The following is a 23,872-nucleotide window of genomic DNA, read 5'->3' on the forward strand; positions in this document are numbered from 1 at the left end:
CACAGGAACAAAAATCAGACCGAAGGAACACGGACCATTCAATCCTGCGATGTATGGCGGATCCTCATGTGGGTCATCAGTGGGTCTGGGCTCCTGATTTGTAACACGGCTGTTTAGCACTTGAGCTGACAAAGTAATTTGTAGTAGCAGAAGACTTTTATCTTCCACTAGGGGGGAACGGATACACATACTTTGCTGGTGAGTTAACAAATCTTTGCTAGCCCATGAACAAATTATGAGACTTGGGGGTAGTAGGTTAACTGGTCCTAAGGCAAGGATTAAGAAAGTCATAGTCTGAAAATAGAAACACACCCCAAGAATGATGCCTTGTCTCCTTTTATCTGTCTGTGTTTCTGTGAGCTTTTGGAAATGCTTAGGTCAAACTTTTTTTCTTTGACTGAGAGGGGGGAAAAAAATGAAAAAGTAGGACTTTAAGGAGAACACCATGTATTGAAAGATGCACAGTAAAAGTGTATGGATAGTTGAAAAAGATAATTTTTTGGTGACTGAAAGCTGAGTTGTCAGTTCAAAAACCCTCAGCTGCCTGCACCATAGACAGCAGTTCCTGTGCTACTCACAGTGGCTCAAAGCTCCCTCAGTTCATTCACCACAGTCAATAGCACCTGACCTGACAAACCATCCCAGCTGTTTCTACATCCAGTTACTGAGAAGCAAAGGTGACATGACCTGACATTTAGTCAGAGATCTTTCCAAAATCCAAAATAGTGACGTTAAGATCCCAGTTCTTGGATCTTTGGTTTCTGAAGTTGGGAGAGCTTTTGAGTTTGGGTCTCAGTCAGGCCCTCACTCCTGTGATGTGCCAAGGGCCCCTGGCTTCCCAACAGCCTTATATATGGATGCTCTTCTGACTGTGTCAGCTTGGGCCTCAGTAGTAATTGAGCTCTCAGCTTTTAATTTCCCTATGCCTGTTCATTCTTCTATTAATGCCAGTTGTCCACCCTTTCCCACCCTCGTGGGAATGAATTTTCATTCACTGTGGGCCTCTCCAGTTCCCACTGTAGTCAACGAGTGCTTTGCCATTGACTTCCATGAGAACAAGATCTGGCCTTTCCTATTTTTTTCTCTCTTCTCCACCCACAGCTGTTGTCCATCTATTCTTATGTGGTTTCTCTAGGCTTTTTTTTTTGTAATTCTGTGTCCAATATTATAAACTTCATAATTTTTTTCTAATATTTCTCTGGCCTCTTTATGCGCTGTAATCTGAACCCTTTGCTCTAAACCTCCCTAACTTTTCACACACCCATTCCCTTGTCCCGCTTTCATTTTGTTTCTTTTCCAGCTTTTGGCTTTCCTATTTTAACCTCTCTGACTGACACAGGAAACAGAAAAATAAACGAAAGTACTAAGACTTTCACACAGTAGCTGAATGAGGTGGTGGTTTGAATTCATCAAAGGGTATTCGTTTTTCAAATTTTAATAGCCTGGGTAGGAATCTTGTTCATTATTAATCTGTGTTAGAATTGTAATGAAACACTGTGGTGGTGGTAATTAAATTTCAAGACAGATGCTTCATAAATAAAGAAGCATTTCATAAATATCAAATTATGCCACTATCTTAACATGTGCAGGTTCTCTGTCATCACAGAAATGTGATAATTATCTCTGGAGATTCATTACAATTTAAGAATGGATAAAGAATAGAAAATGTAGGCATGAAGGAGGGAAATACCTGTAGCATTGAGGCTGTACCTTAGCTCTTTTGTATGTGAGTTTTAGAGGGGTTTGCATTTTTAATTCAGTGCTCATTTCAGCAGGGAAAATTAGTATGTAGTTAAGTAGTACCTGTCTTCAACAGTACATTTAACTGTATGTTTCACTAACTGCTGAATAGCACTTTTCCTTGCAACGGGCTCTCCCTTTGAACACTACTCTGCTCCCACTGGTGCTTTCATAGATATGGTCAACTTGAAAACTTATTTTGTTGGGTTTTAAAGTCTCTTGAAGTGAGACTGACAGGCCTGTAGTTTCCAAGGTCTGCCTTCTTGGCCTTCTTGAAAACTGGGACAACATTTGCCAACTTCCAGTGAGCTGGGACCTCTTTGGATTCCCAAGACCTCTCAAAAACCATTGAGAGAGGTTTTACAATTACTAAAGTGTTGCAGTGAGGTCCATTTTGTGAACTGGAGAGAAGTTTCAGTTACGCATCACCCGCACACAATATTCCTCTAGCATATTCGCATATAAATATAGCAGTAGATTCATCCTTGTATCGTATCCATGTTAATATTTTGTGTGTGCAGAGGTGTGCTTCATTGTATAATTCCAAATCATGTGGCAAAATCCAGTCAACACCTTTGTGGAGTTAAATGCAAATCAAGTAGTTCTGGCATTTAATTTTTATTAATCACAAAGTACTCTAAACTTTCTCAGAGCCTGATCTTTTCATCCTAAGCTTGTTTGATCTTCATCCAAGTAACCAGCATGATTCAGTATTCTCCCAGGATATAATATTATAGTTTGCAAAGTGATTGTTAAATGCATTAATAATTTCAATGGGATCATTAATAACATCTCTTGTCAGCGACCTAGCTCGGATAATAACTTTCTTGTGACTTGCATAAAGTAAATTTTTTTTCTGGGGGGAAGGGTATTCTTTTTCAGAGGTTTCGAGATGTCTTTCAGTTGTTTTCCAGTGGCTGAAATAGCTTTTAACTGTGGTATGTCTTGAGGTTTATGCACTCATTTCTAAGAAAATGTGATAATTGGTTAACCAATCATTCCTCTGTAGTTGTCCTGATTGCTTAACCTAACAAATCCACCAATATTTTCTGTAAATAACGGTAATTATATGTATTTTTCATAATAATGTCTTATTAATACAAAAGAATTTAAGGTAGTAAATGTCTATTGACAGAAGTCATGTTAATGTACTAAAATAGTATGGGAAAGACTTATCTTGGGGACTGAAAATTAATTTGGCAGAATTTCAGTTTATAAGACCAATGTCTTATAAATCATTGCTAATATTTTCATATCAAGATAGTCACAGGGCTGCAAAGGGTAGCTCTCTGGCTGTTGGCATATTGTTGAGAACCCTAAAATGCAATGTAACTTGGAGAGAGACAGTGATCATCTTTGCCTCCCTGTTTACCCCTGTCAGACTGATAGATTGCTGTCTGGCAACATTCATCTTGCAGATCACCATATCCTCCTTGAATGACAACAATCTATCCCTGTGCATCTCTACATTCCCTATATTGCTGTCCCCTCTCTACTGTGTGTGGAATAAAGCAAGTCCAACTACTTGCTGGCCACAGTTCAAGCAAGAATCACTCTTCCTTCTTTATCTACCTTGCTATGATGTGTAACAATGGAGTCAAGGGCCAAGGTGTCATCCTTTATCAAAGGAAATAAGTTCATACAAAAAAATTCAGTTGTGGAAACAATATATCCTGCTAAAACAATGAGAGGGAAATCCCTGCCAAATGTTGACATAACTCACTAGCAACCAGTTCTGTAAGAAGTTGCCTCTGTGCATTGTCTAATGTGAGCAAGCCAGATTTCACTGTCTTAGGAAAATGAAAAAGTCTAAGGTAGGTCTGCTTGTAACTGTCCTTCACTGAAACATATTCTGGTTACTCTTCTCTGCTTCTATCTGATACATCAGTGTTGTACAGCTGAAGAACAAGATTTATTATGTATTATCAGCAGCAGTCACATCTTTGTGGTTTTTGCACATGCATTGAAATGGCAGGATGGGGTCCATACCTGTAGACTACAATGGTTACTATGGTTTGTGTTCTTTGCATAGTGAATGAAGTATATTTACAGGTGCAAGACAATTAATTTACTGTCCCATCCCTGGCAGTGTTCAAGGCCAGGCTGGATGGAGCTGTGAGCAACCTGGTCTAGTGAAAATTGTCCCTGCCCACGGCAGGCGTTTGGAACTAGATCATTTATCTTGTTGGTTGGGCTTCCAACCCAAACCATTCTATAGTTCCATGATTCTATAATTCTATGTATTCTTTCTAAGCCTAGAAATTTTAAATAACATTTTTCAGAAGCATATTGTTATAACTGTACTTTTGGAAGTACAATTTTATCTTGGCTCTCCTGTTCTTCAGTCCATTCCCTAGGTCAAATTAGAGTCACCCGTAAGAATCTTCATCTAAAGTCAGCAACCAGTAGGTGCAACTGAGTGGGTTGTACCAGCTGGGAAATGCAGGCATTCCCACAGTGACTGTGTCATTGTGTGCACTGGCATAAGCATCACTCTTGGAACTTTGCCTTGTTGTGCTTACCCTCTTCCCTTACCTTTTGCAGAAAAAAAAAGTTCACCATTTAGTGGCTGCTTTACTTTTCTGCATCATTTCACCGAAGCAATGCCTAAAACAAAATAAGGGTACACAATTAGCTGGAGACAGTATTTTCCAGCAAACCCCAGCTCAGACAATCATTAGTAGAGTGGAAAGAAGGATATTCAATCTGGCCTTGTTTTACACAGTCCCTATAGGCGTTATTTATTATCAAGGTACTAAACAAGATGCTAATCAAGCATTGTAGCTTCTTTTCTGTGAAGTTTTGTATCCTGTAGCTTTAATTCTTCTTTGCATGCAGGAAAACTGGGTAAGTATTTATCTCTTCTATTCAGGTGAGAGGCTGAAACTTATGTTGTTAGTATTACAGAATCATAGAAATTAAAGATGGAAAAATTTTATTAGATCATCTACAGTAGTAGTTCATCATCTTGCCAATACAAGCATTTTACTATAGAACAATGACTCCTTGCCCAAAGCCGCAGAGAGAATCAGTGTCAGAGCCAGGATTAAAACTTAAGGAGTTTCTGGCTCCCTGTCCTCTCCTCAGACGGCGAGAGCATACTGCAGAAAAGCTAGATTGTCCAAACATTAACAAAAACCAGCAGGGATGATTTGATTAATTCAGATTTGTTGCTAAAAGGCCTGTAGTGTTTTTGATTAGCTCTTGGGCCCTCATCAGGCTTAGAGGGGTGTGTGTGGTAAATTTCCTTTTACCAGTATGTTACCGACAAGATCCTGAAGTGATATGTATTCTTGAGAAACCTGCAATTAAAACACTTCTTCAAGCAAATCCCTATGAATATATGGATCAGCATCTTTATGTTAAATAGGTCAGACTTAATCCTATAAGCTCTTAAAGACAGGGGCTATGTTTTCAATGTGTCCATACAGTGCCTTATTGGACACTCTGAAAAGTATTGTGATATGTATAAATAATAATATATATTTATTTACTGGACAGGAGAGCTAAAGTTAGAAGTTGTTTCTGAGGGGTAGCTTCACTTGTTCATAAGAAACTGCACCATGAAAATTCTATATGCTTAATGTGCCGGGCTAAACAAAATACCAGTTGTTCTGCATCCCATACACATTTGCAAGGATGAGTAGTACATGGGAGGTACTTAATATTGTTTTTATTACTGCATAGAACTCAGTGTATATATTTTTATAGATGCTCATGTAGCATCTACAGAAAGAACACTCAAAAAGTCAATATTTGCTGCACAGCTTGGTTTTCACTTCCACACCAGAATTTTCTCACACATGTTTCTACAATAGAAGTACTATTATTGGTACTGGAAAAAGTGCCTACTATTACAGATTTCAGATGTATCTCATTAAAAGGTCTTGTTTTCAGTAGCTAAACTTTAACTATGTAAGGAAACTTTTCATTTATATGTGTCCACCTCAGATAGGATTTTTTTGAGAAAATTTCTAAGAAAGTGAGAAGAAAAAATGCAACTATTTTAGTGAGATCTGAATCCCTGTGTTTAGTAACAGGAATATAAAATTTGTCAAAAGGGGATCTTTATCTTAGATGTCTGCTTTCTTTCTGTTTCGAACAAAGTTTTCAGGATATTCTGAGATGTTCTGGAAGCAATTTTTCTTCTCTCAACTTTTCCCACTTAAAAATGAAGTTTTCCACTGGTCTGATTCTGTTTGCTCTTGAACACCAAGGTTTTTGCCTCTTCAGTGCTCTTTTGGTCCTTTCCCCATTGTCAGATGACTTCTCAGACACTAAAAAGTGACACTCAGTGTTGAGTTTTACGTTGCATTTTAGCAGGAATCTGAGAATGAGTGGTTACATGCTGTGGCAATGCAGAAGATAATGAGAATTAACTCTGCGTGCAGCTAAGGTTGTGCTTTCACAATCACTTGAAGATGATCTAAGTAGATGCTTCTGCCAAAAGTGGTGACCTCACCTATCCCCAGACAATGGTGGCATATTCCTGCTTCTTGACTTTGAGAGAACTAACCCAGATGAGGACTACTAATTTTCAGCTGAATTAGTTTCCTAACACTATCCATGAAGATGGTAGCACAGAAGTAGGGGTAAGATTGCTTACCTCTGGCAGGGACAGGAAATGCTAGCTCATACAGGCAGCAGCTGGAATTGTCTTTATTTAGTACTAGCAGTCATCCTCCTCACCTATCTGTTGATGGTATACAATCTTTAAATTCAGGCAGCACTCTGGCAGCATAGAGATTAGTTAATGAGTCATGGTTGGTAAATGTCAACAACTTTTGAATATGCTACTGGAGATACTTATCTGCTACTTAAAAATTATTAGGGATATATGTAGGGATTTTGTTTTATGCCTGTACTTCCTTTACTGTGTTACAGACCACCTGAGTTGCACATTTAATTTGGCTGTGGAGGATGGAATTCATTTTACTTTAAATGTCTGTAATGTAAAATTTGAAACTGACCTGACCACCTAGGCTCCCTTTAATCATCAATGAAATGTTATTGGGACCTCTTTCAGTAATCTGTCATTAGGATTAATCATGCTCTAGAAATGCTTACCTTGCTCTATTGAGTAAATAAAAAAATTAATTCTCTGCAGATGAGTAGTCACATGACAACATATACATGGTTACATGAAATGAAGCCAATCAAAAAGCCTAACCTGGTAAACCCAAGGACTGGTTAGGCAAGGAGAACGAAAAGATAAGGCTTCCTTATGGGAGTATCCATGCTAGCATTTGTGCCCATCATCTGAGTCTTACCAGTGCAACACTGCTGTCCCCTTCAGATCTTCTGGCTTACTTGTAGGTGTAGTGTCCAGGTTGAGGGTAATTAGATATAAAGAATAAATTCTTCACTAGGAGTGTATTGGAACACTGCAACACATTGCTTAGAGGAGCTGTGGGTGCCCCATCCCTGGAAGCGTTCAAGGTCAAGTTGGAGTGATCTAGTGGAAGGTGTCCCTGCCCATGACAGAAGTTTGGAACTAGATCATCTTTAAGATCCCTTCCAACCCAAAGAATTCTGTGATTCTGTGAGATTTGGCCGGAGCAACTGGAATTGTTTGGCAAATTCATGATGCAGCTGGGAATAAATGGGGCTGAACGCAGAACAACCAGTAAGAACAATCAACTACCAACTCACTTCTTCTAAACCGTAGTAGTCTGTGCCGTACAGCAGAGTGTATCAGCCCCATTCATGACTTGTGCGTATCAGAGTAGTGCAATGTGATGGATGTTGCCATTTCTCTACTTCTTTGTTTTAAAAATATAGGTATTGATTCAAAGTCAAGCACTGGACAGTGAGAATTACCACTAAGTTCATCGCTAAAGGATCATCATCTATGCTACATTTTCTGTGAAAGATCCCAGATGGGAATTTACACTGTTCCTGTTCAAGGTTAGCATATTTCCCTGAATTTCAAGGATAATATTAAAAAAAATAAAACTTTAGGATTAAATCTTGCTTGCAAAATATAACTCATTTTCTAAAACCTTTGTAAATATTTTTGTTTGTTTTTAAACTAAATCTGATGAATGCCACTGTGTACAGTAGTATTGTCATGCTTTGTTTGGTGTTATGAATCAGAGATCTAGCTACACAATGAAAATTAGACAGATTTTAAGTATTTGTCAAATTGAGGCCAAAGCAAGTAAAGTTAACATACCATTCAATTAAATTATATTTTAAATATAAACAGTAGATACATGTTAATTTAAATTGAGTAATATGTAAGAAATAAACAGCTCACTTTCCAGCTGGGCATTTACAGCCTTTGGCAGGTAACTAACAGTAGCTTCAGAGCAATTTAAGTAGTCAGGTTAAGTGCTATGCATGGGAGCATGAGGCGTGAGAAGAGCTTCAGCATGTGAGAACGGGGGATCATCCCAATGAAAAGCGCATATGTGCATTTCATATCCTGTGAATTCTCTGGCTCCAGTTGGAGATCATGCCATTGTTTCTAAATAGCTCTGATATTCCCCCCTGTGTCAGTGCAAAGCATTGTTAAAGTTTAATACTACTTCTGTGCTGTTCAGTTTTTTAGTTTTCTTGGCACACTCAGCTGAGGAAAAGGAATGCTCAGGGCTAAAAATGAATAACTTAATTACTGGGCAAAATTCTGAGTCCCTCAACTGAGCAGAACTCCCACTAATTTGAGAAGAACTTTTGTTCAATTGACTGCATAACTTAAATCATTGTCCCATGTTAACCTCTGGTATCTTAGTTAGTCTCATTGCAAGATGCACAGGGAAAACATCTTAATCCCGAGGAGCTGAGTCTAAAAATGTGTCACTAAAAACCCTCTTCTAAAACAGTTGTTATGTTCTAGATTCACTTTGATTTAATATACTCAGCTGCTGGTGATGCAGGGTACCTCTTCCACACTAGCCAAAGCTTTGGTTTTGAGTTATACTGCTGCATCCTGGGAGAACAAGAGTAAAATTTTGGACTGTTTTTCAGTAAAAAAAAAAATCTATTTGGAAATTACTTGCTTGTTCTTGCAAGATGATTGCTTTTACTAATGCAGCTAACTGCCTCAAATTCACTGTAATTTCAGATGAGCAAGCCACTGGGAAACTTTGTTGTGTTGCACTCAAGGATGGTTGCATTTCACAGATGGATAAAACAGGGGGTCCTCCCTCCTGTTCTGTTTATGACAGTCAGCAATATGTTCTGTAATATTTCTGGAAGAAAGAAATAGTGCTGCAAGAAATGTGGCTTAAAAGACTGTTTTTAAAGGCTTCTAGTCTGGCTGCATGCATGGTTGCTTTGTTCTCAAAGCAAAAGCACCTTATGTGAGAACTATTACTAACATTTTTATTGCTTAAGGAATTTGCTATGAAAAGAATGTAAAGGAGAAAACTAGCCAGCTCCTTGACAGTTGTCAGCTTTTGTGACAGTAAGGGTAAGACTTTCAGAAGTCCTCAAATTTACTTTACACCATGCATTTTCAGAAGCAAAAATAGCATTACATTTGATGGAATTTAGATCAGAATGAAAAAAAAAATCATTTGAAATTGCAGAGAAATAGAAAACTTCAGCTTGTATTGTCATCTGTTGGTCTCACATTCTGACATTTATGGGAATATTTCCATTCTGTTTTTCGTGTCTTGTGACCGATGTTATCACATTCTTATTCTAAATCTTGTCTTAATAACCTTAGTCTTAAGCCCCTTTTGATTGATTTAGGAAAAACAGTTTAAGACATTTGTTTTTCATTCAATGACTTAAAGTGGTGAATGATTTCACCAAAACACTTCTAAGTTATTTGTTATTATCTTGATAATCCAAAACATGCACCTTATTTTTGTTCTCAATTTGTCAAGCTTCAACTTCCAGTTATTGGTTCTTGATATTTATCTTCTTTAATTAAAAAAACCCCAACAAAACTACTACCAAAAGTATTCTTATTTAATCACTAATAAGCTATTATCAGGTCATCTAGTTATCCTTGGACAAATTGACTAGACTGAGCTGTTCTGTTCTGTCATTCTATGACTAATTTTCCACACTATGATTCATTCTTACTTTGCTTTCCTGAGCCCTGCACAATTTTTTAACATCTTTGTTTTAAGTCTGGACATCAAGAACTACACACACTATTCTAGTAGTGGCCTCACTGGTGAGAATCACATGTGAAAATCACTACAAAATGCATTATTCAACTCCTATTGCCACAGGGGCCAGATAGTACCTAGCTACCACGATAGATATAAAAGCTGTAATAACATTCCATCCCAACCTTTTCTTTGGTTTTGGTTCCTGTGGTTCTATGCACTCACCATGCCCATTTAGCTTTGAGTTTTGGTTGTTCCAAAACTGTAAAGTGAAACTCATCTCAGCCCACAGTTCTTCCCTTTCTGCCCCCTGAATTTTGTGCTGAAACTATGCAAAAATGTGCATTTTTGTTATTTTTATTTAAACAGCAAAAATAGTTTGGCTCAACTGTGCAGAAAACTGGGTCATGGCTTGTTTAAAATATTTGCAGCCCTTTCAAGGAACATTGGTTATACTTAGGGCTTGTAAAGAACTCTAAATTTAACGGTTTTAGGTGGCAGGTGAGAACATTGTCCTGAGTTAAATGACTTTGCTTTTTAATGTTTCAGAACATGCTGTTGTGAGATAACTCCTGTTCATTTTCTTACAGTGAGTTAGTGATTGAAGTTAAAATATTTTTGTGTTCAGAAGCCAAGCGTCACATTGAATTTAAATTAAGTTTACTGAATATGAAACTCTCTCCATAAGGAATTAAACTCAGGTCTGTTTTCCAATAACACCTGTGCTCGTGATTTCGTGAAAACAGTGCCTTGTACAAACTGGGCTCAGCATGGTTAGGCTGAGGGCTCACAGAAAAGTCACATTAGTTTAACAAGGCATCATGCACCAGCAGAGCAACAGTTACAGCATGGAGGATGTCCTCAGCTCAAAGCAAATATAAGGTCATCCAACAAGAATGTTCAGGCACATGGTTGAATTACAGAAGCTTTTTTAAGTCTTGGTAGCTGAATCTATGTGTCCTCTCAGACAGTCGGTCATAAATTAATAAAACCTAGCTTAAGTCTCAAGGAAAAAGTAGGAGAAAGGTTATATTGCCTTGCACACGAAGGAGAGTAGCTAACAAGACAAACATAAAATGTCATAGAATTTCCATTAGTTATATGGTAACATGGTTGTCTATATGATGTAATGTATAACAGTAATGCAGATTGCTTTAAAAAAGTATATCTCTTGTGGTATGTGTTTAATATTATGAAACTGCTGGTAAATGGACTCCAACTCATGGATTTTAACAAGAACTACAAGACTTTTTGGCAAAATAGGCTGGATTTCCAGCAAATATGGAGCAAACTTTTCTTTGGAGGGGAACTGTGTAAGGTCTGCCTATTTCAGCTTTTTTTTGCTTTTGATCTGATACAAACCTATAGGCTTAAATGAAAAAAAACCCTATTCTTTAGCAACTGTTCAGTCTAGCTCTGAAAGCTGAATTAATCTGGATTTATGGGAAGAGTAGGTTCCATACTTTATCTCTGAATGTGAATGGGAGAATGATAACAACTTTGTACTTACATCATTTTCACTCTGAGCATGGGTGAGAGAACACCAGCTAAAATGAAGTTGTCAGTTCATTTATGTTATTTTTGTAAATAGATGGCAGCATGTTTATAAGAATTCAGTCTGTTCAAGGAATGAGGAAATCAAACCTTAGGCATGTGCTTTGAGATGATAGTAATTACCACAATTTCAGATTAGCACTGAGAGATTTAAAAACGTGTATTTCATTTATTAAATCTTTATGCTATGTCTTGAAATTAAGATACAAAGTAAAATGCAAGAAGTATGGAGCTATTAGGCATGACTGCTGCACAAAAGACACAGAATCACAGGTTGCTGTATTTCTCACATGAGGAAACATGGAATTAAAACTCAGCAAGTTTTGAAAATCGTTGCAAATTCTAGACCCATTCCAGCTCTTTGAAATGCCTGGGAAACCTTAAGGTAACTCATGGTTTGAATTTTAGGAAAGCATGAATCAATACCTGAATAAACTTTGGGGACCAGACACCACATGATTCTGCTGTGATGAAGTCACTGATGTGCATCTCTGCAATGCAGTGGAGGGATTGAAGGGATTTACAGTGCCAGAGTATCTACTGGACCCAAACCAGTTGTTATTGACTTCCTTAAAAATAATGTAGAACATGAAAAAAAAGTCCTGTGTAAATTTTTTTGGTTACATTATTAAGAGTGTGGGAAAATTACAAGTCACCTGAGTTAACAGTACTTAGGAAAACCCTTGTGTAGGTGCCCTTAAGTCAGCAAAAAGGCACATTTTTTCATGTAACTGCACCTCAGAATATAATACATCTCAAAGACAAAGTAATGAAGTATGGCATATTTGCAGGGATGCAGGAATTACTCACAATATTTACTAGGATGATTTAAAGGTTGGCCAAAATCCCATTGATGAAAACCCTGAATATTTTTAAACTTGCGATAGCAAACATGCAAAATCTTTGGGTGTTCCAGAAAGCAGTCACTCTTCACTTTAGCGAGCATAAGACATAGATAAAGCTAAATAAAACATGTATTTCTCTGTTTCTCTTTCTTTACACCTTCAACTCAAACTGATACAAGCCATATTTTTCTCGGGTATCAGACAAAAGTCTCCTTCAAGTCACTTTTGTAGCTAATTTTCTACTTCAAGTTGCTTCTTGAGCTCGTCTCTTAACCTATTGTTATTTCTTAAGTTTCCTTTTGTTGAATCTCATCACTTTGATCAGATGAACACATACTTTCCACTAGAGATTCATTGCTAATTATCAATCTACCTTGCTTCATTGGTGTTTTTGCTTCTTTCTTAAGCATATTCAGATACCAGGCACTGTGATCACTCAGTCCAGAGCTGTGTATGTGACACAGGTTTGTCCACTACTCATATAAATCCCAGCAGACATCTCCAAAAGAAATCACCAGTCTGAAGTCCAGGAACATGGATCACAAAGTTAATCAGGTAAAGGGATGTATATTATAAACATTTAATGAAGAGGTTTATTTGCCATATAATCTTCCCCTCCATGAGAAGGCTTTGTCAGCTCTAGCGTAACAAGCAAACCCTACCCAGCACACATAAATACCACATTCAGAGCCATCCCTTGTAAACCAATACCATCATGCTTCAGGTAACTCTCTTCATATCTGCTATAATACCTAAACAAAATGGGGTGAGTTGAGGACAGAGTTGCAGCCCTAACTCTAAATTTCCTGGCTTTTGTGGGCTTAAGTCATACCCTTAATGTTATTTGAAAGTATTTTTTTTGTGGTTTAATATATACTATAACTTTTTCTTTTGTGACAACTGGATTTATACTGGCTTCATCCCTAATACCACTGGAAACTGGAAGCAGGTCATAGTGTGAGCCTGTCTTCCAAATATTTTAAACAGAAAGTCACCATTCGGCACTCATCACTCTTGTTCTCCAATAAAAGTTCAGTGTTCCATTTTCATTAGAATGATACCTCTTATGTCAATACCACATCCAACTTGTAGACTCTTTGTCCTCCTGAATGCTAAAGGTGAACAAATGAACAAAAATCTCTTTGTACTTTTCAGCTTTCTATTTTATTCATATTTATTCATATGAAAAGACCCCCTGACTTAGTGAAAAAAATAGGTGTTTTTTCACTAGAAATTATTTTCCTGTATTTTAATTTGATTTTCCTTGGTTGATTCTGTAGTTACTCTATTCTATGGTAAAACATTTTAATGCTACAGACTGCATTCACATTGACAAAAATCTGCGTATCTCACCAATAAGTACTGTTTAATGTCTTCATATTAAAGCCATAGTCCTTGCTTGTCTGAGCAACGTTACATCACATTAAAAAATGAGTTCATGTGAAGTTGTTGATCTCAAGTCCTGCCTCCTAATGACTTCTCAGGACACAGTACTGAAGTGTATTGCTGGAGGTCAAATCACTTCCATCAGGATGCTCTTCCTCCCACATATGTACACAAGCATTAATTAAGCTAAAATCCTTGTCACACCAATTCTGTGTAGCACTGCCTGCCTGCAGAATGCTGTCATTTTTCTTTACCACTGAATGAGCTGTATCATTCTCATTCACACACCGTTCATTCATACAGCCTCGGAGAGAAGCTGGATAAGAGAAAGTATTCCAGAGACAGAGAGGTCAGAAAAAACCTTGAACAGCTGATCTGCTCCCTGTCTGATCAAAAAGACTTTGCTGAGGTCACTTTTGTAATTCAAAAGCTTTTGTTGTATATCCAGAAAGTCAGTAGACACTGGCTTATTTTTGGACAGATAACTGTTGTTTGCAATTTGCTTGGTTCCTTATATTTTCATAAAGGTGTAATTCAGTATTTCACAGGTTCTAAAATTGATTCTCTCACACTGGTTTGATTTTCAGGGCTTATCTCTGTTTTGCCAGGAGAATACTGTTAGAATTGTTTTCAACTTCATGTAAAAATTGATAGGATGTAATTTTCAATGGTGGGCATTGTGATGAGTATATAATTTGGGGATGTGTTAGAATGTCTCTTTTAAGGCTACCTGCAATTATTTTTTAATTTTATAAATTGAATAATTAAGAAAGAATCATCACTGTCATATAAATGGAAGGCTAGATTTTCTCTCACTTCAAGAAGCTGAGAAGCTGAAACAGTGTTAGCCATGGAAAATGGTCAAAATTAAATTTTAGAAGACATTACCTCTGTGGCAGCCACTGTCTAAAAGGTGTTTCTCAGAAGACTGTATAACGTCTATATTTGCAGGAGAAATCCCTTTTACACAGATCTGTAATACTCTTCAATAATATCTAATTTCATTAAAGAGCACTTAAGAAAGCTCAATTTTTGCAGCTGTCTTAAGCATTTCCTCCATTAAACTAAACCTGTATAAACTCTCTTCCTTTGTTGTCTGAGGTAGCTTTCACTTTGAAGAACATCTGTAATAAGGAGGAGAAACGATACCTTTTTACTTCAGAAAGTCAATTGTGAAATTTTGGTATTTGGTAGATTAAGTGTTAATTTTTCTGTCACCTTATTGGCCCCCAGTTTTTCTCACCTGTTCTGAGGTCCACACACTTACCCCTTGTATCACTTGTACTTTTCTGACAATGCAAAGAAGTTGAGCTGTTTTGGTTTTTTTGCATGGGGGCATTTCAAATACATTTGGAGATTGTCACGGTGAGCCACATGATCTATTTCTTCCGCCTTCCTCTCTTTTTGGTGGCTAGCAGAAGTGTGCACAGGGCTCTTGAAATCCCAGACTGAAAAACTATTTTCCTAGTAAGCGGTGTAAGCACCGTTAAACTTAAGTTTTTCATCTGGATTGTTTTGCAGAAAGAGCGAAAGTTCACAAGACTCTGAATTTGTCAAAAATATGGTAATGTTTTGGTAAAGGGGACACCTGCCCAGATTTTCAAGTTAAAAAATCTCACTAAAATGACAGTGGTGATATTGTGGCAGGTGTATAGTTGTAAGGTCATTGTCTTGCTGCAGGCGGCAGACCATCTCTTGTTCATCTTGTTTCCATTCTTTTGGGCTGGTCTCTAAGTAGCAAAAGGAGCTTGTTTGCTCCCTCAAAATACAGTACAGAACAGAGGAATGTGTGTGTCTATGTATGGACACACATAAGTGCACGAAACCACAGAGGTTAGTTCTAATTTACTTTAAAATGCGTAAGTGTATTTGGGAGATGGAAACTAAGAAAATTCATAATATGAATGTAGTCCAGGAACCTTGTAAGATTTGAGAATAGAAAGCAGTTTTCCAATCTTTCATGTATGGAAATACCAGATGAGTCAATGGGTGTTCTTTGAGCTAGGAGCTTCCAGGGCTGCTTTCTCTATGCCAGCAGCATTGCCTTATAACTTGTTTTTAAAGGCCACCCAGTATCCACAGCCACCTCTGATTTAACTGGAGTTTTGGGTGCTCAGTGCCCCTGAAACTGGGCTTATGGCTGCCACAGTGCTTCTGGAAACCAGTCACAGAAAAACAGTTTAGGGAAATTAACATCTGGCATTCGGATTAATGTAAGACTTGCTAAAGGTGACAATTCCTGGTAAAAAATTGCACTGGAGATTTTAAAACCAACAAAAACCCCCCATGAATCAAAATGAAAAAAACAAGAAAGGAAAGAAAACCTGACTTACTCATCGTGTAATAACACTGGGCTTTTAAAATGCTTTTGACCGCAAACAGTTTGGAGCAACCAACTGCAATCTATTAAATTTCAGCTCACAGGGATTTTACTTTTTCCTCAACCATTTCTTGTACATTATATAAGTATTTTTAGGAAATTCACAGTTCTTACTGAATTTAAAAGAAATATCTAGCTTTATGAGTAGAAAACAATTAATATCTATAGCTTCTAAGGTAGACTTTGGAAACTATGGAGATTTTTCACAATTGATTGATGGATGTATTCTATATTATATTATTTTTCTTTTTCCTTCTGGGACTTATTTCATTTTAACTTTAGGGTAAAATCCAGCCTGATTTATGCAAGTGTCATTATGTAGAATGCTGGAATTTTTATTACATTTCTTTCTCTGGGATGAATAAAATAAGCAGAAGTTGCCTTAGAGAGTGTGTCTATATAGAGAATGATTTTTTTTCAATATCTACCTTATATGGGAGAGATTTTTACATATAGTAATTCATGAAAGATGAATGTATAAGTAACAGAGGCAATATTTAAATGCTGTATAGGTACTTATAACTAGAGTAATTCTTTATCCACATAGACCTTTCAGGAGTTTCAATGAGAACTGAAAGGTCTTCATCTCAGTGGTCATGGAAATAATTATTTTTGCAAATTAATAAAAAAAATAGGCCATGTTGTTTGGGTAATCTGTTTTGGAAGCCAAGAAGCAATGAAATCTAATGACTAAATCCTTCTTTCACAGATTTTCAGAGGCAGTCCATTATCAGCTATTCTACTTTTGTAGGGTTTATTAAATATTTTATGGAGAAGTCTCATTTCACATTTTTTCGGGCTCTGTTAGGATGGTGATTCTTGTATCTAGGAATAGACGTGCTTAATGGCTAGAAGTGTTCTATAATGCTTCTTGGAAGCTGTTTAAAGACAATTAGTGGTTGCTTTGGAGCTGTGATATTTTTAAGTCTTTTTAGAGAATTCACCTAATATCCTTCCTTTCCCCCACCATGTTTTTGTTTGGTTTTTTTGGGGTTTTTTTCTGGCTATGCCAGAAATAAACAGCTGAATGATTTGTTATATGAAATTTGTGAACTAATTTTTATCAAAGTTGCCATCAAAACAATTTTGAGTGGTGTCAGAAGAGATGGGGATGTGGGGGTGAAGACTGGGCCTTTCCTTACATGGAGGAAATAGAGGCTTTCAGGTAACAAGTCTGAGGTGACAGGATCAGAGAGAGAGAAAGGAGCTGCAATAGTCCAGTCCATGGGTGAAGGGGCAGTAGGAACACGAGGCAGATTTAGCTTGGGAGCTACTTCTGATTCTGGTACCTGATTTAGAACAAAACCATTTTCAGCTTGGTCCTTGTAACTAACTGATGGAAGAATTAAAAGAAAATGCAAGTTGTGGGGGTGACAAAAAATTACTTGGAAGCATCTCTGCCTACCTATTTTGCCAGGAGAATACCATTGGATTTGGTTTCCATTTCATGCAAAAATTGATAGGATATAATTTGTGATGATGGGCATTACACTGAGTATATAATTTGGGGATGTGTTAGAATCTGTCTCTTTTAAGGCTATCTGCAATTATTGTTTTATAAATTGGATAATTAAGCAATAATCATCACTGTCACATAAATGGAGAGTTAGATTTTCTCTCACTTCAAGAAGCCGAGAAGCTGAAATAGTGTTAGCTTCATGGAGAATGGTCAAAAGTTATCTGTTCTATGCCTTCCACTTGAAAACAAAAGAAATATATTCTTGAGTTTAAGAAATAAATAAGTAACTCAGTGCTTGTACAAAGCTCTCTTGATTTCAGGGGAGATGCGCCGTGTAACAGAGTGAATGAATCTGAAGCCTTCAGACTTCCCATTTGCTTTTCTGGATAAATTCAGGCAGAGGTAAGTATGTCTGATACAGAGTCTATGTCATGAATTAATACCCTACACAGCATTCCAAATTAATATTTTTCTGGGAAAAAACTTCAGTGTATATTATAATAAATCATCAATACTACTGTAATTTAGTATACTGATGAGGTAATTTTAGTAAAATTCTTCTACTTATGAAGCTATTCTAGAGTTATGCTTTGTCTTGTAGTTCATGGAGCTTTATTTACTGAAGAATGAAGCCAAAAACATGCTTTGCAGTTATTTGAAAGCATGGCTTTTGAAGAGCATCATACTAATTCTGTAAAGTTTAGCAAATATTTCTGAGATTTCCAGGAACTATCTTCCTACGTAAAAAAGGTGGTAAAGGAACATTGTCTACTGGTACTAAGGTTACTGGGGAAAGTTCATGGACTCAGGGAGGTTTTCGGGGTGATTAACCTCAGGTGCTAAGGTTGATCCATAGTATTTTTTCTCTGAGAAATAACTCATACTGATCTGATTAGATTAAAGAGGGTGCAGCAGATCATGTTCTTACAACTGTCTGTACCAACACTTGTGGATGAAATATTGTATATTCCAATATAGAACGAGGTTCTGTATTAAACAAAGATACAGGTGGAAAGGTCTGAATTTAAAAAGCCTCTCCGATACTTCTTTTTGGGTTCCTCATGTAGAAGATGATTACCCGCCTGATAAACCAGATCTGCATAGAAGATCTTCATTGCTTCATGAATTGTTGTCTCTGAAGCTTTTATTGTTCTGTGTAGATGATAACTAACACACTTACAGGTGCTTGCATTACTAGTCCTGATGTTGTCCCAGTGAGGAGATGGGTAAAAGTTCCTCCATGAAGTCAGTCTTGCAGAGATCAGCTCAAAGAGCCACTGGCTCAATCTCCCCCTGGATGGAGGGAAAATAAATGTTTCATTGTCAAAATATTGTATCATTTCAAGGTTTTAAAACTTAACTAGGACCACTGAAAGAGACACAATGGATTAGAGGTGCAATAACCACAGAAACCGTACCAGACACCCTCTGGGACACACCAATCTGTGAGAGTTTTGTGAAGAGGGAATATAAAAGAAAGGTTAGACAGGTCTTCAGTGTGCTGAATGTCTCTCACATTTTTTTATAGAATAATACAACTGAACTGTGCTTAACTCAATTTAAAATTTTACTTTGTGGTTGACCTTTTCCAGCTTAATGATACAGTTTCAGTGGTAGGACACAGGAGACATGCCAGTTACAGTGATTAAATTAAAAAAAGAAACCCATTAAGAGAAACCTTGTATATTGTTGCCTAGCAGAGAACCAAAACGTTGTTTTCTTGAAAGCCACATGAGTTTATTTTCCGGGTGTTAAAAAGGGCATCGGACATCAATAGAAAAGAACTGGAGGAGAGAGCTGGTTTGTAGTAGTTGTTCTTTGGATGATAATTATTATCATATCTCCAAATTATTTTTACATGAAAATAAACATTGAGTTTGAAAAAAATAGTGCCAGATTTAATAATGTTAAGGTCACACTCCAAGTAGATCTTTTAAAATGTGCTTCACTTTACTGACTTTAATTACTGTCTCTCTCTACCTATTTCCAGATGTTACCTCAAATCTGATATGTATGAATGAAGACTTAATCTTTTCCCTATTAATCCCTTTTGCCTTCTTTCTAATCAGTATGAATAATGCTAATCTGTTTACTCAGCCCCAGAATCCAGGCATAACCTTTGGGTTCGGCTTTATTCCAGATCTTCACATCCAGGCTCTGCATGTGTCTTTGCCATCTGAGACCTCTGTTCTGGGCTGGGATAAATCTGTCTCTGAACATGTCAGTTTATATACCCTAACTATATATAGACAGCAAAAGCAAGTAGTTTAGGTTAGATAAATTTTTAGCAGGCCACTGTTGGATAAAGCGAATCCCTAGATGAGATGATGTGGGCCTGGATGAAGGATTTAGCAACATGTAAGAATAGAAAAGGTAGAATATGAAAGATGATCTGGAGAAGGAACTTGAAGGCATAGCACCATTTTGAGACGTCTAGGCACAAAGGTTGTTTTTATTCTGTCTGGAATTAATAAGAGCTGCTTCTTTCTTCTTTTTTTTTTTTTTTTTTTTTTTTAATTCCGAAGAAAGGCAAATCCCTGACTTTTGTTCTCTTCAAAACAAGAATTAAGATACATGTGTTGGAAGAACATTACTGAAGTCACCCAAAGTGTAAGTATTCAAAAACCAAAGAGCTTTGAAGATGGCATTGAAAAGCACAGTGTTTACACCAGGCAAGGAATAGGAGCAGTAAATGAAACCTCAGCCAAAGGATTCTGTGAACTTTTGCTACTAGAGGCAATGGGCTGATTGGGACAGTTTATATTCTCTTCAGTCCCTGAAGACTTGAAGCTGTGAGAGTAGGCTACCACCTGGGAAGATTATGCTGGCTTCATGGCCTAGAATGCAGGCTGATTTTCCTATGATTTGGAGAATTGCTTTTGAATCAATCAAATATGTTAAGCACCTGGGCAATTCCTTCCTTTTCTTGACACTTGAAGTGAATGATCTGTCAATGCAAATGCTTAATTTTCTAAGAAGTCATCTGGCGTATAAACTACACAGATTTTTGCTTGTTTCATGTCTATGACATACAAAGTCTAAATCTGTGTTTGATAAATGGAGGGGGAAAAAGGCCTCTAATTTACTCCTGTTTTGTATATTAAATATTCTCTTATATTCCTGAGCGAAAAAAGCAGGGCTTTTAATAATAAGTTTTTCCTTGTTTGTTTCTTTATTTGGGTCAGTTGCTTTTTTTTTGTAATTTATAAAAATGAAAGCTTATTTTTAAGCAGGAAGTAATCAATTTAATTATTCTGTCGTTTCTTCGAAACTTGATGCCAAGATCAGCTATGGTTTCCTGAAGATCTTCAGGTAGCTTCCTTCTTTTATTTTTATTTAAATTTTGGGGGATTTGTCTGTCTTCTCAAAAAATAAACAAAAACAACAAAGATGGTAAGCATCCTAGCATTAGTGGTGCACTTACCAAACTGAAAATATGGTTGCCATGTCCCTTAGGGAGGCATTGCTGAAATGCCCCTGTACAAGGAATATATCTAGTTTGCCTTCATACTGCTGATATATTTAGTGTATATACATCTTTCTTGTCGCTGGGTGTTGTGATTCCTTCTCAAATACAACTATTTCTGCTCTAAAATTACCCCATCAATACAAGCAGAGGTGGTTCTACCTCTGATTTCCATTTCTTCAACATCAGGGCTATGCATATGAGGTGTTGGTTTGCAGTTGGGGGTTATTTTCTCGGTTTGCTTATGTGGACTCCAACTACAACTAAAATGGATTTTTATTCATTTAAAGAGGGCTATGAATGTTCTTAAGATAGATATTTAGATTACCTGAATGAGTACCATTTCTGCAGGCAGACAAGACACATATTTAGTCCATGTTTCCAGGTTTTTTCTACTTCTCTGGCAATTTGAAATACAAAGTCTCATCTGCCCCTTTCATCACACTGGGATAAAAAGCCCAACGCTACATTAAATCTATTTTTTTTTTCCTTTTCGAATGACTATTCAAACAAGCTGTGTTGTTCAGATATCCAAAATCTCTGTGTGGTATTCACTGCTAAGGATAACCCAATTTCAGGGAGCCTAATAATAGATTTCATGGGCATTACTTAAGTAAAATTGCCACCTAAGTGAAAGGGGAAAGCATCACACGAAAACCAAACAAAACTGTCTTGTTAAAAGATGTCTTAAGCCCAAATGAAGTAAGAATATAATTGAGTCTAGTTAAAAATTGAGGTGAAAAACTGGAAGAAATTTGCAGGAAACTTTTCCATTTTGTTTTACAGAAAATGAATGGATATGTTCCCATTCCTGTGGAAAATTTTGGAGGTACCTCACATAATTTATAATTGATTTTCCACTAAACTGTTGAAGAATCATTTTTGCTTCAGTTGCTAAAGTGCAGCACCAGCAAAAAACCTGCAGAATATCTTGGCAAATTCTTCAGAAATTACCTCTACCTCAAAAACCTGAAACTATGATTTTTTTGGTTTGTTTTTAGGGTCTCTTGGGTTTGGGGTTTTTTTTGTATTTGAAAAAGAAAATACCATAAACGTGTGGAATAACATTAGTTCCATAATTCAGTAGAGTCATAATACTGTAGTACATTTTAGCAGAACATTTCAAATGACATTTTAAGGTAAATCATACACTTTATAGATTTGAAATTTAATAATGCCTTTTTAGAACTCTTGGATCTAATCTGTGACTTAAAAGCCATACACAAGCAAGTGTCAAACCTGCACTTGGTTTGCTGTTTCCTAGATTTCCAAGAGTCGGGATATTAGAACTTTTTAAATAATCATCTCATGAGTTTTATTACTGTATAATGAGTCTCTCAGCTTTGAGTTGCTGCTGAATTGTCCGTAGCAACAAAAATGCTTTATTACCTGGAGAACAACTTAAAGAAATCAGAAGTTTCGTTTAGCGTGTGAGAACTTTGCCCACAACTTGAGGGCAGTACAAAGAGTCATTAGAGTCAACGTGAATTGACAAGTTCACTAGAAATCAAGGAGAAATTTGTCCTTTAGCCTGAAATACAATTTTATCTGCACTGTTTTGGTGTCTCATGTTTGATATAGATGGGAGTGAGATGTCCTTTTTTACTGCTCATTATTGTAGTCATGCTGTGGAGGATGAAGTCTTCAGCTTTTGTCAGGGAGATTAACATTTTGCCCTTAGGTTCCATAAAAATCAACCTGGAATCATTCCCTATTGTTGTGGTTAAACCCCAGCCAGCCACCAAGCCCCACGCAGCCCCTCGCTCGCTCCCCCACCAGTGGGATCAGGGAGAGAATTGGAAGGGTAAAAGCTGGAAAACTCCTGGGTTGAGATAAAGACAGTTTACCAGGGAAAGCAAAAGCTGTGCACACAAGCAAAGCAAAACAAGGAATTAAGTCATCTCATCTCATGGGCAGGCAGGTGTTGAGCCATGTCCAGGAGAGCAGGGACCCATCACATCCAATGATGTGGATCTATCTTGGGAAGACAAACTCCATCACCCCAAACATCCCCACTTCCTCCTTCTTCCCTCTACTTTATATAGAGAGCATGATATCACATGGTCTGGAACATCCCTTTGGTCAGTTTGGATCAACTGTTCCATCTGTGTCTCCTCCCAACCACCCAGGCACCCCTGACTTCCTCACCATCCTGGCAGTACAAAAAGCAGAAAAGGCCTTGGCTCTGTGTAAGCCCTGCTCAGCAATACCAAAAATGTACCAGTGGGATCAGGGAGAGAATTGGAAGGGTAAAAGCTGGAAAACTCCTGGGTTGAGATAAAGACAGTTTACCAGGGAAAGCAAAAGCTGTGCACACAAGCAAAGCAAAACAAGGAATTAAGTCATCTCATCTCATGGGCAGGCAGGTGTTGAGCCATGTCCAGGAGAGCAGGGACCCATCACATCCAATGATGTGGATCTATCTTGGGAAGACAAACTCCATCACCCCAAACATCCCCACTTCCTCCTTCTTCCCTCTACTTTATATAGAGAGCATGATATCACATGGTCTGGAACATCCCTTTGGTCAGTTTGGATCAACTGTTCCATCTGTGTCTCCTCCCAACCACCCAGGCACCCCTGACTTCCTCACCATCCTGGCAGTACAAAAAGCAGAAAAGGCCTTGGCTCTGTGTAAGCCCTGCTCAGCAATACCAAAAATGTCTCTGTATTATCAAACCAGTGTTCAGAACAAATCCAAAATACAGCCCCATACCAACCCCTGTTGAGAAAAACAACTCTACCCCAGGCAAAACCAGCACACCAATGCACTACACTGATTTTTCAATCCTGTCTCTGTAGCATCTTTTGCAAAATTACTTACACCGTAGATTGTAGGGACAGCTAAATGAACAGGTTGCAATCGTTCTCTCAAGAAACAGACATTAAGCTACCTTTTATCTCCTAAAGCCCTTGAGAATATGTTGTAGTTTAGCTGTGGTATTAGTGCTGGTCGTATCACTGATATGAGAAAGA

General features: G+C 37.4%; 1 long non-coding RNA gene across 2 annotated transcripts in view; it reads left to right on the forward strand.

The window, feature by feature from the left end:
* Nucleotides 1-7,527: 7,527 nt before the first annotated feature.
* Nucleotides 7,528-23,872, forward strand: part of LOC108447583 — a 22,449-nt gene continuing 6,104 nt past the window's right edge. Inside the window, exons 1-4 of one of the 2 annotated variants that reach the window (XR_001863242.1) lie at nt 7,528-7,647; nt 12,613-12,760; nt 17,736-17,832; nt 19,956-20,040. This is a non-coding gene — a long non-coding RNA (uncharacterized LOC108447583). The remainder of the gene's footprint in view (nt 7,648-12,612; nt 12,761-17,735; nt 17,833-19,955; nt 20,041-23,872) is intronic. The other variant, XR_001863243.1, reaches the window with a different exon arrangement.

This window comes from Corvus brachyrhynchos, unplaced genomic scaffold (assembly GCF_000691975.1).
Source record: "Corvus brachyrhynchos isolate BGI_N302 unplaced genomic scaffold, ASM69197v1 scaffold56, whole genome shotgun sequence".
Lineage (NCBI taxonomy): Eukaryota > Metazoa > Chordata > Aves > Passeriformes > Corvidae > Corvus > Corvus brachyrhynchos.